A 14,301-nucleotide genomic window follows, 5' to 3' on the forward strand; every position below is an offset into this window, starting at 1 on the left:
AGGTTATTACATGCCACACTTTGGTGTTAAGAAAGACAGCCGTACCACACCCCTTAGAATCGTGTTTAATGCCTCGGCCAAGTCACAAGGTTGCAAGTCATTGAATGAATGTCTCTTACCTGGGCCCAATTTGGTAGAGGTAGCACATAGTTTAATTATAAGGTTTAGGTTGAATCGATATGCCATGTTAGCCGACATTAGTAAAGCATTCCATCGTGTTTTGTTCGATCCTCGTGATGCCAAATACACACGATTTCTGTGGCGCAAGGCAGCTTGTCGAGCGCTTACCTTCGCCTTTAGAGTCGTGGTGTTCGGCATCACAGCTAGTCCATTTTTGCTACAACAAATATTAAATTGTCATTTTAAAGAGGAAGGGCTCCCAGATTTAGTTAAATCCTTTTATGTCGATAATTATCTGGCCACGTTTGAAGATATAGAACATATGAGGCGAGAGCATGAGTCTGTACATAACATCTTAAAAGGGGCGGGTATGCCCTTAGAAGGGTGGGCCAGCAATCACTTGGCCTTCGATAGCGAGAAACAGTGGAGTGAGCCTGTGAGTGTGAACGTGCTCGGGCTGCGATGGGCCCGGGACGTGGACAGATTGTGTGTGAAAGAAAGCAAAAGGATCTGTGAGTTGGGGGAGGGATGGGTGCCCACGAAGCGTAGGGTACTTTCCCTATTAGTCTCCATATATGATCCGATAGGTTTGATAAGCCCATTATTTGTAAGGGGAAAGCTTTTCCTTCAACAACTATGGGAGGATAATGTAGGTTGGGATGATGTTTTAGGAAAAGAAAGGGCTAAAGAGGCAAGTGAACTGTTGAATGATTTGAAAGCGGTGAGCGACATCACCTTTCAGAGATCAATAGGAAGAAGAGGCTTACAACTTCATGTGTTCACCGATGCCAGCAGTAAGGCATATGGAGCAGTAGCATATACTAGGGACGAATGCAATCGGGTAAGTCTGGTAACGAGTAAAACCCGGATCACTCCGAAAGGGATGAGCAAGCTGACGATCCCTAAGCTAGAGTTACTGGCCTTGTTGTTAGGCAGCAGACTAGCAAGAACGCTCAAGGATCTGATCGAGCCACGGGAAATAGTAATGTGGACCGACAGTAAGGTAACGTTGGCATGGGTAGCATCGCCCGATGCCAGGTCTAATAAAAATGTGTTTGTTTCTAACAGAGTGGCGGAAATTAATTTTATTCAGCAGGTTTGTAGTTTCAGTCTGAACCATGTCCCTAGTCATCAGAACCCTGCCGAAATCCTATCCCGAGGTGCAACGGCTCAACAATTGCAAGCTAACCCCCTGTGGAGGAACGGTCCAGAATTCCTCAGGACCACGGGAAAGCCTGTTCCTTACGAGGAGGAAGATTTACTACATCAAACTCACGTAGTAGCGGCGGTGCAGGAGTTGAGGGAGGAGATGTGTCCTACCCCCCCAGGCGAGATTTGGGACGTCCTGAAAAGGGAAGTAGGGTTCCAATTCTTGTTACGAGTAGCCAGACTAGTTTTAAAGTTTGCTAAGATAGAACGGCATCCGTTTAGTATTGTTGTACAATTAGAGCAAAAACATTATTTGCCTACTGTTTATGCCTACTTAGAGGGCGGAGTCAGACCCCCTCGTGAAGTTGCTAATTTTGCTAGACAATTGAATTTAGTTTTAGTAGATAATCTCATCTGCACCAGGGGACGAGTGTCCCATGTAGGAGAAACTGATCATTTAATTCTCTTGCCAGCCAAAGGGCATTTGGTTAGGATGTATTTAAATTATTTACATCAGTTACATTTGCATTGTGGGGTGAATACTCTAATAGGTATCTTTCGACAGAAATGTTGGGTGGCGGGTCTGCGTTCCATTGCGAAGCGAACCGTGCGGCAATGCCCTGAATGCAAGCTGGCCTTCCAGCCTCTAACGAGACAACCACCACCACCCCCCCTGCCAAAGGAAAGGATCACCCTCACAAAACCCTTCACGGCGGTCGGAGTGGACCACACAGCAGCAATTAACACTGAGACACGGCCAGGATATATACTAATCATAACCTGCATGGCTAGCAGAGCCGTGTACCTTGACTTCTGTCCCTCTTTGGAAGCAGAAGAATTCGTGTTGGCACTTAGACGGTTTAGTGCCACCCACGGTGCCCCACAGCTCATCATGTCCAGCCACCTCCTACAGGGACTTTATGAAGAGGATGAAGTCCAGCAGTTCTTGAGGAAAACTGGCATAAAGTGGCGGTTTCAGACGCCCCGTGCACCTTGGAAAGGTGGGTTCTTCGAGCGTTTGATAGGAGTAACGAAACGGACCCTCCAGATAGCCCTCGGAAAGAAGTACCTGCCGGACGCCCACGTGCTAACCCTCGTGAAAGAAGCAGAAGCAGTGGTGAATAATCGACCGCTTATGTACAGCGGTGACGAGCGCGAGGATGAAGTCCTCACCCCTTCCCATTTGATAAGAGGACACCAAGTCCACCTCATGGCACCAATCTTACCGGACGACCATCTCAACGCAACCTTCACCTCTCGGAAGCTACGTGATCGTTACGTAAGATTGACAGATTCACTCAAAGCTTTTAGGGAACGCTGGAGAAGGGAATACTTGAGTGCCTTGAGAGCCCGGCACAACTGTCGGCCCGGGGAACCCTCCAAGCTGCACCCCGGAGACATCGTGCTAGTTAAGCAGGAGAATAAGAAAAGAGCGACTTGGCCTCTGGGACGTGTCGTGGAGACGTATCCTGACGACGACGGAGTCGTACATTCGGCGAAAGTGTTATTTGAGGGTGTCGAATCGCTGCGAGCTGTCAGCCACCTGGTTCCCCTAGAAATAGCCCCCTCTGAGGATGACCATGAAGGAGACGACGGCGATGACGGAGAAGAGGGCACGTACAGTTCGACAGCCGGAATGCCAGGGATAGCGGAGACGTCTGGGAACGACCAGGGTATGGCAACAGCTACGACAACTCAACAACCAGCCACAGGAACGGACGACAACGACGAGAAAGGTGAGAACTATGCAGTTAGTGAAAGAAGTGAAAATGAAACTAAAACTGAATCAGAGCAGACGAACGCACAAAGACGTTCTGCACGCCCATTGAGAAGGGCTGCCGCGAAACAGCGAGAACTAATGGACTGTCTGCTGAAAAGTGACGATATATAAAAAGTAGCTGTAAACAGTAAGTGAAAAGGGGGCGTGTCCTATCTGGAAGGTAGGGAGGGTGGAGTTTGTGAGGTGTGCGTGAATCCGCGGAGGTTGGAAGTGCGTAGGGGTGGAGAACGGGGACGGGATGGTCTCTCGTGCGTACAGACCGAGCGTTGCACAGAACCAACCCCTCCCTCTTGTACTCCATTAAGTAACAGCCTGCATGTAGCAGCGCTATAGAAGTCTCGATTATTGTGAGTTGAGACAGACTGAATTTGAATTGTCATGTATGCATTTCTGCCATTTTCTGATTGTCTTAGGCCCATTGCCTAATTGCTTTTGCACTCGAATTGTTATGTTTGCATTTCTGCCATTTCTTGAATTGTCTTAGGCCCATTGCCTAATTGCCTTAGAACTTGAATTGTTATGTATGCATTTCTGCCATTTCTGATTATTTTAGGCCCATTGCCTAATTGCCTTTGTATTTGAATTGTGTGCATTTCCATTGCCATTTTCTGTTTGATTTAGGCCCATTGCCTAATTGCTTTTGCATTTGAATTGTGTGCATTTCCATTGCCATTTTCTGTTTGATTTAGGCCCATTGCCTAATTGCTTTTGCATTTGAATTGTGTGCATTTCCATTGCCATTTTCTGTTTGTTTTAGGCCCATTGCCTAATTGCTTGCCGTTTGAATTCTGTAAAATGTGTGTACATTATCACTTATTTCTGCTGTTCCTTATGTGTATTATACACGAGTGCATAAGAATTGCTAGGCCCATTGCCTAATTTGAACTGTTGTATGACTGTATATTATTGATTGTGTTTATTACCCCGGGGTAACATTGCTGTTGTATATTGTGCGTACTCTGTTCGAGTCGTTGCGGAGCGCTACGCAGCGAGCCTAACAGAGTCTCGGAGTAAGCCACTCCCCTCACCCAGAGTCTAGCTCCATCCAATTGACCGACGTTTCATCGCTCCTTATTTTGGGGCGTGGAGAATGTCGGGAATTTCGACCTGATCAATCGAAATTCCCGCCATTTGACTCCACCTACGACTACGTCAAATTGGAGGGAGAGGAGAAAACTCGCGGGCGAATGAATGTAGTTCCAGACGGGAACGTTTAGAACCAAAAAGAGAAACCGCCTGGTAGGAAGACGCTGAGACTAATAAAATCATTTGCTAGTAATTTAAGATTAGGAAAAATAACGTCATTCTATTGTAACATGATAAAAAAATCCAATCTAGAAATTTAGGTTCAGGACAAATCGCGCCAAAAAGGTGACGTCGGAAGTTGCAAGGCTAGCTCGCCCTCTTTGATCCGACGTCCCCAATCACAGTAAGTCCTTTCTAATTGTTCTCTCTCCCCCCCGCCTATTGTACCCAGGTCGGTTTCCGTGTAGGTCTTGATAGAGTTGTAAAGTTTTTATCTGTTGATATTTTGTCGATCCTTGTGCCAGGGGATCAGTGATATTGTGTAAAGCACGTCTAAGGGTCTCGATAAGGGTTTCATCGAGATAACTTTATAAATGTTTAATTAATTTTGTTGATATCTTGAGTCCGAAGTGGACATAGCTTTTTTTCAGTCACATGTTCTCATATGTTAAGTAAAGGTTAATTTTTCATGTTTCTTACGTATTAGATTATTTTTGTAATAAAATTTGTTAAAAATGCCCATATTCTAATTACTCCCCCGATGGTTTTGAGTAGCTTGTCCCTAAGACTTTGTGATCTGCCCAGTACATCGGGCTATTTTGTGTGGGTAAATGTCATAATCGTGTAATTTGCAGAAATCATAAAGGTCAGAAATGCAAAATAAGCCCAAGATAACCAGTGGGAAAAATATATGGTTCATGTAAATGGTTGAAAATAGGCCAAAACGTGATCATTTAACTTCTGAGAAGGGTACAGAACCTTACAAACCCACCTAACCTAACCTAGTAGTTCCCAGGTCATAACCCTTGGCCAGGGGGCTTGCCCCCTTCCCAGGTCACAACCGCTAGCTGGACACCCCCTTCCCAGGTCACAAACTAAAAATCACACATAAATCCTAAGATTATGATAAAGTAAATCAAATAAATCCTTCCATTATGATAAAGTAAATCACAACTAAAAAAACAAATCCTCTTCAAGCAAAGTAAACAAGCCTAGGCCTATGCGATACTAGGATAATTGGTAAAGTTTTACTATACCACAGATTCTCATGTCGAACAGAAAATGATAATTGACACCATTTACAATTATGTACTTTTCAACATACCTCATTTCAAATCTTCTCGTCAATTATGGTTTGTCTTCGATTATCTTGACATTGGTGGCACACTTGACATTGTTAGCACACTGAACTTTTATTTCAACGATCTTATGAAAGTGGAACTCGCAAAAGATACATTTCTCCTACTCAGGGTTGCCAGATTATTTCAACTGGATTATCGTACGTGAGCTTTAAAATTGTCGTTTTTTCAACCAAAATTATCGTACACAGTTTCAAAATAATTATTTAAGAGTTACATGATTGACTTATTTCTAAATATTTTAGTATAATTGTTTAATCAAACACACAAACACATATATGTATATACATAAGTTATGTATCGTACATCGTACTAGACCTAAAATAATCGTGCATGTACGATAATTATCGTACGAATGGCAACCCTGGCCAGATTATTTCAACTGGATTATCGTACGTGAGCTTTAAAGTTGTCGTTTTTCAACCAAAATCATCGTACACAGTTTCAATATAATTATTAGGGAGTTACATGATTGACTTATTTCAAAATATTTTAGTATAATTGTTTAATTAAACACACAAACACACATATATTGTATGTACCTAAGGTATGTATCGTACATCGTACCGGACCCAAAATAATCGTACATGTACGATAATTATCGTACGAATGGCAACCTTGCTTCTGCAATATCTTGTAGTGTGTTCAATTCTTAAATGTTTTAATCTATAATAATCTTGTGGTATCATATTTTAATTTATAAAAGTAAGATATATTTACACACTGCAACGTAAATTTTGATGTATTTTTATGTTTTAGTGAACGATTTCGAAATAATTTCACTGAATGCTTTATTTTTACTACTACTTAAAAACTATAAAATATTTTATAGTTTTAAAAGCAAATAATCTATAATAATATTTTAGTATTATATTTTAATTTATAAAAAGTAAGATATATATACACACTGCAACATAGATTTTAATGTATTTTTTTGTTTTAGTGAATGATTACGACTTAAAAATTGTAAAATATTTTATAGTTTTAAAAGCAAGTAATCTATAATTATATTTTAGTATTATGTTTTAATTTATAAAAGTAAGATATATTTACACACTGCAACGTAGATTTTAATGTATTTGTGTTTTAGTTAACGATTTCGAAATAGCTTCACTGAATGCTTTATTCACTAAGGTGTTTCGAGTCACAGCAAGTTACCCAAGGTGTTTTATTATATGTAACAGCTTAAAAGACTAAACCGAGTGCAAAATTAAATGAAACAAAGTAGAAAATAAAGTGTCATTCTATTAAACCAAGGAAATTACAATTTTATTGATCACACTTTGACATGTCTGTTTTGACGTTGTTTCTTATTTTAGAATGATTTATTGTTAATTTGTTCTCTTCATTTATTTATTTCCTTATTTCCTTTCCTCACTGGGCTATTTTTCCCTGTTGGAGCCCCTGGGCTTATAGCATCTTGCTTTTCCAACTAGGGTTGTAGCTTGGATAGTAATAATAATAATAATAATATATTTCTGTCAACATAAGTGAACGAAGTCAGCCCAGTGTTGCCAGATATAGAAATTTATCCCTAGATTTGGGAAATTTGGATGCCATTATTATTATTATTATTATTATTATTATTATTATTATTATTATTATTATTATTACTATCCAAGCTACAACCCTAGTTGGAAAAGCAAGATGCTATAAGCCCAGGGGCTCCAACAGGGAAAAATAGCCTAGTGAGGAAAGGAAATAAGGAAATAAGTAAATGAAGAGAACAAATTAACAATAAATCATTCAAAAATAAGAAACAACGTCAAAACAGACATGTCATATAATAAACTATCAACAACATCAAAAACAAATATGTCATAAATAAACTACAAAAAGACTCGTGTCCGCCTGGTCAACAAAAAAGCATTTGCTCCAACTTTGAACTTTTGAAGTTCTACTGAGTACCAATTTCTATGAAGAAGAAACAAAGATGAGTAAACCTTTATATTGTTGCAATGAATTTGCTTGCACTTATATACAGTATAATTAATAATTTCTATATTAATAATCCCTACGCCACCAGAAGAAAATATATTTGTGAAAATGGGGATTTTTTTCTTATCATGAGTTTTAGGGCTTTTTACACAAATCGATCTGGCAACACTGAATCTTCCGCGTCACTCCGGTATCATGTCAAACGTCATATTTAGTGTAATTGTTATTTGTGTATTATTTGTATATTATAACGTATTCGTAGACGTACCTTGTCTGTAGCACCATGCAGACAAATAGCTGCACCGGCTTTTAGCTATGTGGCGTTTTTGTAGCCTTTGCTAAATATATTCGACTGAGGATACATAAAGGTAAGGGAAACTGACTTAGCCTATGACTATTCTCCTTATTTTTTTTTTTAATTCATTTCAGGATGTATGTATGATAACGGACATATGTGTGTATTGTTATGGCTAAATTAGAATACGGCAGTGTAAGGAGGGGACGGTAGGCTACCCCCTCCTCCGTTAGGTATGTAGGTAAGGACACTTCTGTTAGGTTACGGGGGAAAGTTGATGTCCGGTTTTAATCAACGCACGAGGAACTGGCCGCTGATATAGAAAGGCTCCTTGTTGGATTCTTGGCCTGCGACCCCCCCTTAAGGCCACAGTAATTTTCAGGGCACCACCGAACCTAAGACACCCACCTAACCTAGCCTATGGGGCCCTGTACCCCTACCTAGGCCTACCGGGGGGCTCCGCTCCCCCTGCGACCCCCCCTTAAGGCCACAGTAATTTTCAGGGCACCACCGAACCTAAGACACCCACCTAACCTAGCCTATGGGGCCCTGTACCCCTACCTAGGCCTACCGGGGGGGGGGCGTCATAGTGCACTAGTTTGTCTGCGGATTATAGTGGTTACAGGGCTCATTTGAGCAAAAATAAGACAGTCAACAATAACAACAGACTTAGAAAATTCAGGGAAGACAAGAGTAGCGTGAGTTTGATCGTCGATATTTCGACTATTAATGAGGTTACACAACGTTAACGTAAACTGCAAACTACCACATACCTTACTGTTATGGTGTAGGTGGATACAAATCTGCTGCTGCCAGGAGGAAGTGATGAAGACCACACTACGATCACACCGGAATGCTAATTTGTTGTAATCTATACGGCACACATTTTCACAATTAGGGCACTTTTTCTCTGCCAAAATCAAACCATGACGTTGAGCAAATGCAATTAGCAAATCAACTTTCCCTGAATAATGTACACAAAAATCCCCATAAGAAATAAAGCAATTGTCACAAGTGACACAGTCGGAACGGGATGAAGGTCCTGCTAATTGCTCCATACTTCACGGCAAAATGAGCTTTTCAGTTTGAAGGGAGATCCGAGACGTGCAAAAATATTCCTCCGCGGAACTTCGCGTAAACTGTGGTAACTGGTGGAAAAATAGCAGGGATAAGTGAAGTAATAAGTGTCAGCATTGGCTAGATTTGTAAAAACCGCCATGATTGGTTTTCAAACAGTGTGACGTCAAGAAAACACCTGTTATTAGTTAGAATAGCATTGAGAACTAGTTTGCCATACGCAGTAAGGCGGTGAAACAGCTCATTTTAGCCAAGACAGCACACAGTAAACAAAAACAAACACTTAGAAAAAATCCAAGTGAAACATAACTATAGACACGAATATCTTCGTTAAATAGAAGCTGCTCATATATTGACTATTATATAAGCGTTCTATATGATATAATAGTGAATTGTAGGTGTTTAGATTCTTCAAGATCTTCCGTGGAGCTCTCCTACACATTTACCGGGAAATATCATGAACTAGTGTTCTGCAGCAATAATAATGGTCAGAAATGTCAAATAAACCCAAGATGAGCAGTCGGGAAAATATATGGTTCATGTGAGTCGTTGAAAACAGGTCAAAACGTGATCATTTAATACCTTTCAGATTTTTAAGTGGGTACAAAACTTAACAAACTCACCTAACCTAACCTAACCTAGTAGTTCCCAGGTCACAACCCCTAGCATGAAGAAAGCCCCCGGACCCCCTTCCTAGGTCACAAACTAAAACGAAATCACAAATAAGTCCATACCTAAAGTTTGGGAGGTCGAAGGCTGAGTGACTTGCGCTGACGATGGAAGAACTACGTCTGACCCTGTCGTAGACTTTGATGGGTGGGAGTACAGTTTGGTGGCTTAAGAGGAAATAATGTAATCGCTCGGACCTCTTTTGCTGGAGAATTAAAGGTATTTTAGAAAGAGGAACCAGCCTAGCGACCTATAAATACTTCAGAAACGCATAAATCGCACTTTTCTAATTAGGAATTATACCATTAGTTATGCCCGGAGATGAATAGAACATAAGTAATCGATTTTTGTTACGTTTACAAAAAATGAGGACTCTGTTTTTACTAAGGCGAGTGGCTGGCTATTAAAGAGATATGTTCACCCTATGACTCCCGCCAAAAGATTACTAAATAGCTCCGCCCCCTCTTTTTGTTCCACCTATACACTTCGTTTGATTGCCCCACGTGACTTATTCACGCACCATGTGACTTGATACTTTGAAATAATTGGCTCATTTAAAACAAACAAAAGCCAATTATATTTAAATATTCTTACCTCTGTGGATATTTCTTTTTATTCTTCTAATGTTACTAATAATAGAATGTAACGACTGAAGCCATTGTCTGGCCCTCCCAGGATATTTATTTTAATTCTCCTAATGTTACTAATCACTGTGGCCAAGGGGGGGGGTTCACAGGGGGGGGCAGAGGCGCCCCCCCCCCCTGCTAGGCCTACCTTACCTTACCGCCTTATTTTATGTTTGGGTTCCCCCAGGTCCCTCAGTGTGAGGCACCTCGTATATCCACCAGAGAGTTACTAATGCATCTTCCGGTGTATTTTGCATCTTTTAGTCTTGGATGGTCTGGAATGCATCTTAGGTATTTATCGAGCTTATTCTTAAATACATCTACGCTCACTCCTGATGTGTTTCTTAGATGAGCTGGCAGCACATTAAATACTGTAGTCGCTGCATTATCGATGCTGGTGCGTAGTGAATTAATGTCCTGTGCGCCTTCCTTAGTTTACCTGGTATATTTTTTGGCATCATTAATCTACCTCGGCTTGCTCTTTCTGATATTTTTAGCTCCATGATGTTTTAAGTAATTCCTTCTATTTGCTTCCATGCTTGTATTATCATGTAGCGTTCTCTTCTCCTTTCTAGACTGTATAGTTTTAAAAATTGCAATCTTTCCCAGTAGTCAAGGTCCTTAACTTCTTCTATTCTAGCAGTATAGGACCTTTGTACACTATTTGCGCAATATCCTTTTGGTAGTGTGGGTACCATATCACGTTGCAGTACTCGAGGGTACTACGTACATAAGTTTTGTAAAGCATAATCATCTGTTCAGCTTTTCTTGTTTTAAAGTGTCCGAATAACATTCCCATTATTGCTTTACATGTAGCCAAGTGTTGCTATTTGGTCGTTGCATAACATATTCCTATTTAACATTACACCAAGGTCTTTAATTGCTTCCTTGTTTGTGATTGTCTCATTATTAGGTCCCTTGTATGCATATACCATTCCTTCTCTGTTTCCATAATTTATTGATTCAAATTTATCGGAGTTAAATACCATCCTATTTATCTCCGCCCATTCATATATTTTGTTTAGATCTCTTTGTAGTGAGTTCCTATCTTCTTCACAAGTAATTTCTCTACTTATTCTTGTGTCATCGGCGAAACTTCTCACTACAGAATTTTCAACATCACAGTCTACATCTGAGATCATAATAACAAACAGCAGTGCAGCTAATACCGTACCTTGTGGCACACCAGATATTACCTGAGCTTCATCTGATTTCTCGTCATTTGCAACCACTATCTGTTTTCTGTTTGGTATGAATTCTTTTACCCATTTTCCTATCTTTCCCACAATGTTATGCTTTCTCATTTTTTCTCTAATATATTATGGTCTACCTTGTCAAAGGCTTTTGCAAAATCTAGATAGATCACATCTGTGTCTTTTTCGTTTACCATATTTTTGTATATGTTTTCATAGTGTGCTATCAGTTAGGTTTGTGTACTTTTTCCAGGCACAAAACCGTGTTGACCTATATTAAACAAATTATTTTTAACCAGATGATTCATTATTTTCTTTTATATTACCCTCTCATACACTTTACTTACTTTTACTTTTACGGGTTTATTTCTCGCCCTCCATCAAACACTAAAGGTCTGTTCAGGCGGGCCTTGGTGTGTGAAAAAAATAATTTCTTTCCAGTTGATATTTTGCTCTGTATCGTTATCAGTTATTTCGCTAGCATTTGTATTCAGGCTTAATAGTTTTCAGGTCACTATTATAACACTTTCTAAAAAGATAAGTCTTCAGGTTTTTCTTGAAAGCTGCCACATTATTGCTATTCTTGATATCGAGTGGAAGGTCGTTAAAGAGTCTCGGTGCAGCATAGCTGAACGTTCTTCCTCCTATTGCATGATTCACACTAATTTCGAATAGTCTATGTGGGTCATCTGCATGTCTAACTCTTACAGCGGCGCTGGTAGCTTCAGGGTAGGGGACCAAGCAATCACGAAGATATTTAGGCTTATCACTTGTAAGTGCTATGCGAGTCAACAAGCAAATTTTAAATTCAATTCTAGCCTTAACAGGTAACCAATGTAGATCGATCAGTGCAGGAGTTATTCTCTCCCGAAATTTAATGCCTTTTATCAGTCTAGCCGCCCGGTTTTGCACATGTTGAAGCTTTCTTAGTAGTGTATTGGGCAATTTGTAGTACAGAGAATTGCAATAATCAAGCCTTGATATTACATGACTCATCACTAAAATTTTTGTACTGCCCTCTGTTAAATATTTTCTAATAAATGCTATGTTTCTCAGGTGATAGTTACACACTTTCACTGTGTTCACAATTTGGTCCTTCATTGACAAATTACAGTCTATCAGTACACCCAAATTTTTCACAACAGGCACAATCCCAACATCAGCATCACCAATTTTTATACTTTGAATTAACTGGTAATTCTTCAAAGCCACCTTTGTGCCAAAGAACATACATTCTGTTTTATCATCATTTAATTTGAGCTTTTTCCTCTGCATCCATGTTTTTATTTCAGTCATTATCTCATCAATTTTCTTCTTTGTATCTTGTGTTGTTGAAATTGAGAGGTAAAACTGAGTATCATCTGCATATAGTTTAAAGCCTAGTTTGTTCCGTAACCGAAATACAAACCACGCTATTTACAAAGGGTTATTACTTTTAGCGTAGCTGAAATGGCGAGCCATTAGAATTTAACGAGGGTGTATTACCCCCGCGCTAGTTAGCGGGGGGGTAGGGGAGTGGTAGCTAGCTACCCCTCCTCCCCCTCACACACAGGTGAATACTCACTTTCACTTTTGGCTCGGACTGTGACAGACGTCTCTGTCTTGGTCCTCGCTTGGCAGCCATTGTCTGTTTTGTCTTTACTTAATCGCTTACTTTTCTTTTACTCAATATATATGTAAACATGTTTTCATGTTTGTATATATATTTGAGTATAGAAATAAGTAAGTTTCCTTTTCAGATGTGTGTGTGTAGTGTACGATATCTACGTGGAGGCCTCGGCAGTTAGGCCACCACGGCCTAATTTTATGGGTTGCGATCGAGTTTGACTTCGGTCTTTCTCTCTCTCTCTCTCTTGAGGTCGTTCACCCTTTTACTATGTTTTACTACGCCCTTGTAGCTTCCTTCCCGTGTGGGTGGGGTTGCTACGCCGTACATTTTGTCTCAATTAGTTTATGAATCTAATTGTAGTTGTTAATTTTTCAGCTTGTAGAACGATTCCTTTCGGGGTTTTCGTTTTTTCTTTAGTGTTCATTCTTTTTTTTAAATTACATAATTACATAGTTACATAATTATAATTGTTATAATTCTGTTTTGGTTACAGCTCTCCTTCCGCGAGTGTAAGTGGTTGTGAGGGCACGTGCCTGTTGTGTAATTCTTGTTCCTTTTCCTCGGGATTCCTCTTCGGAGCCTTCCCGGGGGAATGAATGTGTACTAATATTATTTGTTTTATTTTTTTTTACAGTTACCGATCTAGTTCGTTTCTGTAATATAGCAACGGTGTGAGCTGTCTGGTTGAGTCCTGGGGATTCGGCTATTGCTGCCTCCCCCCTTGTATTGTCGTCAGGGGCGTGTCTCCTTCTACTGGTAGTACTCCCGTGTCGACGGACAGCTCTCCAGTTCATTTTAGAACAGTCAGGAGGCTTGCCTCCTTGGGCGGATAACTTTCCTTCCGAGGGAAGTTTTTTCCTGTCCAGGCTTGAGCTTTTCCTCTTTTGGGGGGTTCTTCTCTTGCCTTTTTTTCGTGCGACTATGCTCTTGGTGCTGAGCGGTCGCACCTGCAGTTTCGCTCAAGGGGCTGGGCAACTGCAGGGGCTCCTCTTCGGAGGATTGCCCCTTTTAGGTCACTGGCTGACCAGTCTCTTCCACGAAGTGTTTCTCTTTCGTTCGCGAGAGAGTACACTCATAGAGACTCCTCTTCGGAGGTTTCTTCTGTTGCTGTTGCTGTTGGCCTCCCTCGCCGTAAGGCCCTCCGTCCGCCTCGTCGTAAGGGCCTCTCATCTCCCTATAAGGGTGCTTGAGGCGCCTTTTTGAATCTCCGTTTGCAGCCTACAACTTCTTTTTCTCGATCTTCCGTCTTGGTGCAGATGGACAGCAGTCTAATCTCGTCTCCCGACGGGCAACGGTCTTCCCGACGGACAACGGTCTTCCCGACGGACAGCGGTCTTCCGACGGACATCAGTCTCCCGGCGGACAACGATCCCTTCGGGGCAAAGGGTTGCCCCCACGGGGGTTCTTCCCTTGCGTGTCAGGGTTTCCCTGCGCGCCCTTCTGTTCGTCAGCGCTCTCCTG

The 14,301-nt window shown here is 41.0% G+C and overlaps 1 protein-coding gene and 1 long non-coding RNA gene across 2 annotated transcripts in view; one reads left to right on the forward strand and one right to left on the reverse strand.

The window, feature by feature from the left end:
* The window catches only part of LOC137623818 (uncharacterized), a 66,439-nt gene extending 60,905 nt beyond the window's left edge, over window positions 1-5,534 (reverse strand). The window contains exon 1 of the long non-coding RNA XR_011040649.1: window positions 5,400-5,534. This is a non-coding gene — a long non-coding RNA (uncharacterized lncRNA). The remainder of the gene's footprint in view (window positions 1-5,399) is intronic.
* A 2,018-nt stretch (window positions 5,535-7,552) lies between these two features.
* The window catches only part of LOC137623819 (U-scoloptoxin(19)-Tl1a-like), a 192,497-nt gene continuing 185,748 nt past the window's right edge, over window positions 7,553-14,301 (forward strand). Inside the window, exon 1 of the mRNA XM_068354631.1 lies at window positions 7,553-7,739. The gene's annotated coding sequence lies outside the window, so the exon portion shown is untranslated. The remainder of the gene's footprint in view (window positions 7,740-14,301) is intronic.

This window comes from Palaemon carinicauda, chromosome 30, assembly GCF_036898095.1.
Source record: "Palaemon carinicauda isolate YSFRI2023 chromosome 30, ASM3689809v2, whole genome shotgun sequence".
Classification (NCBI taxonomy): Eukaryota; Metazoa; Arthropoda; class Malacostraca; order Decapoda; family Palaemonidae; genus Palaemon; species Palaemon carinicauda.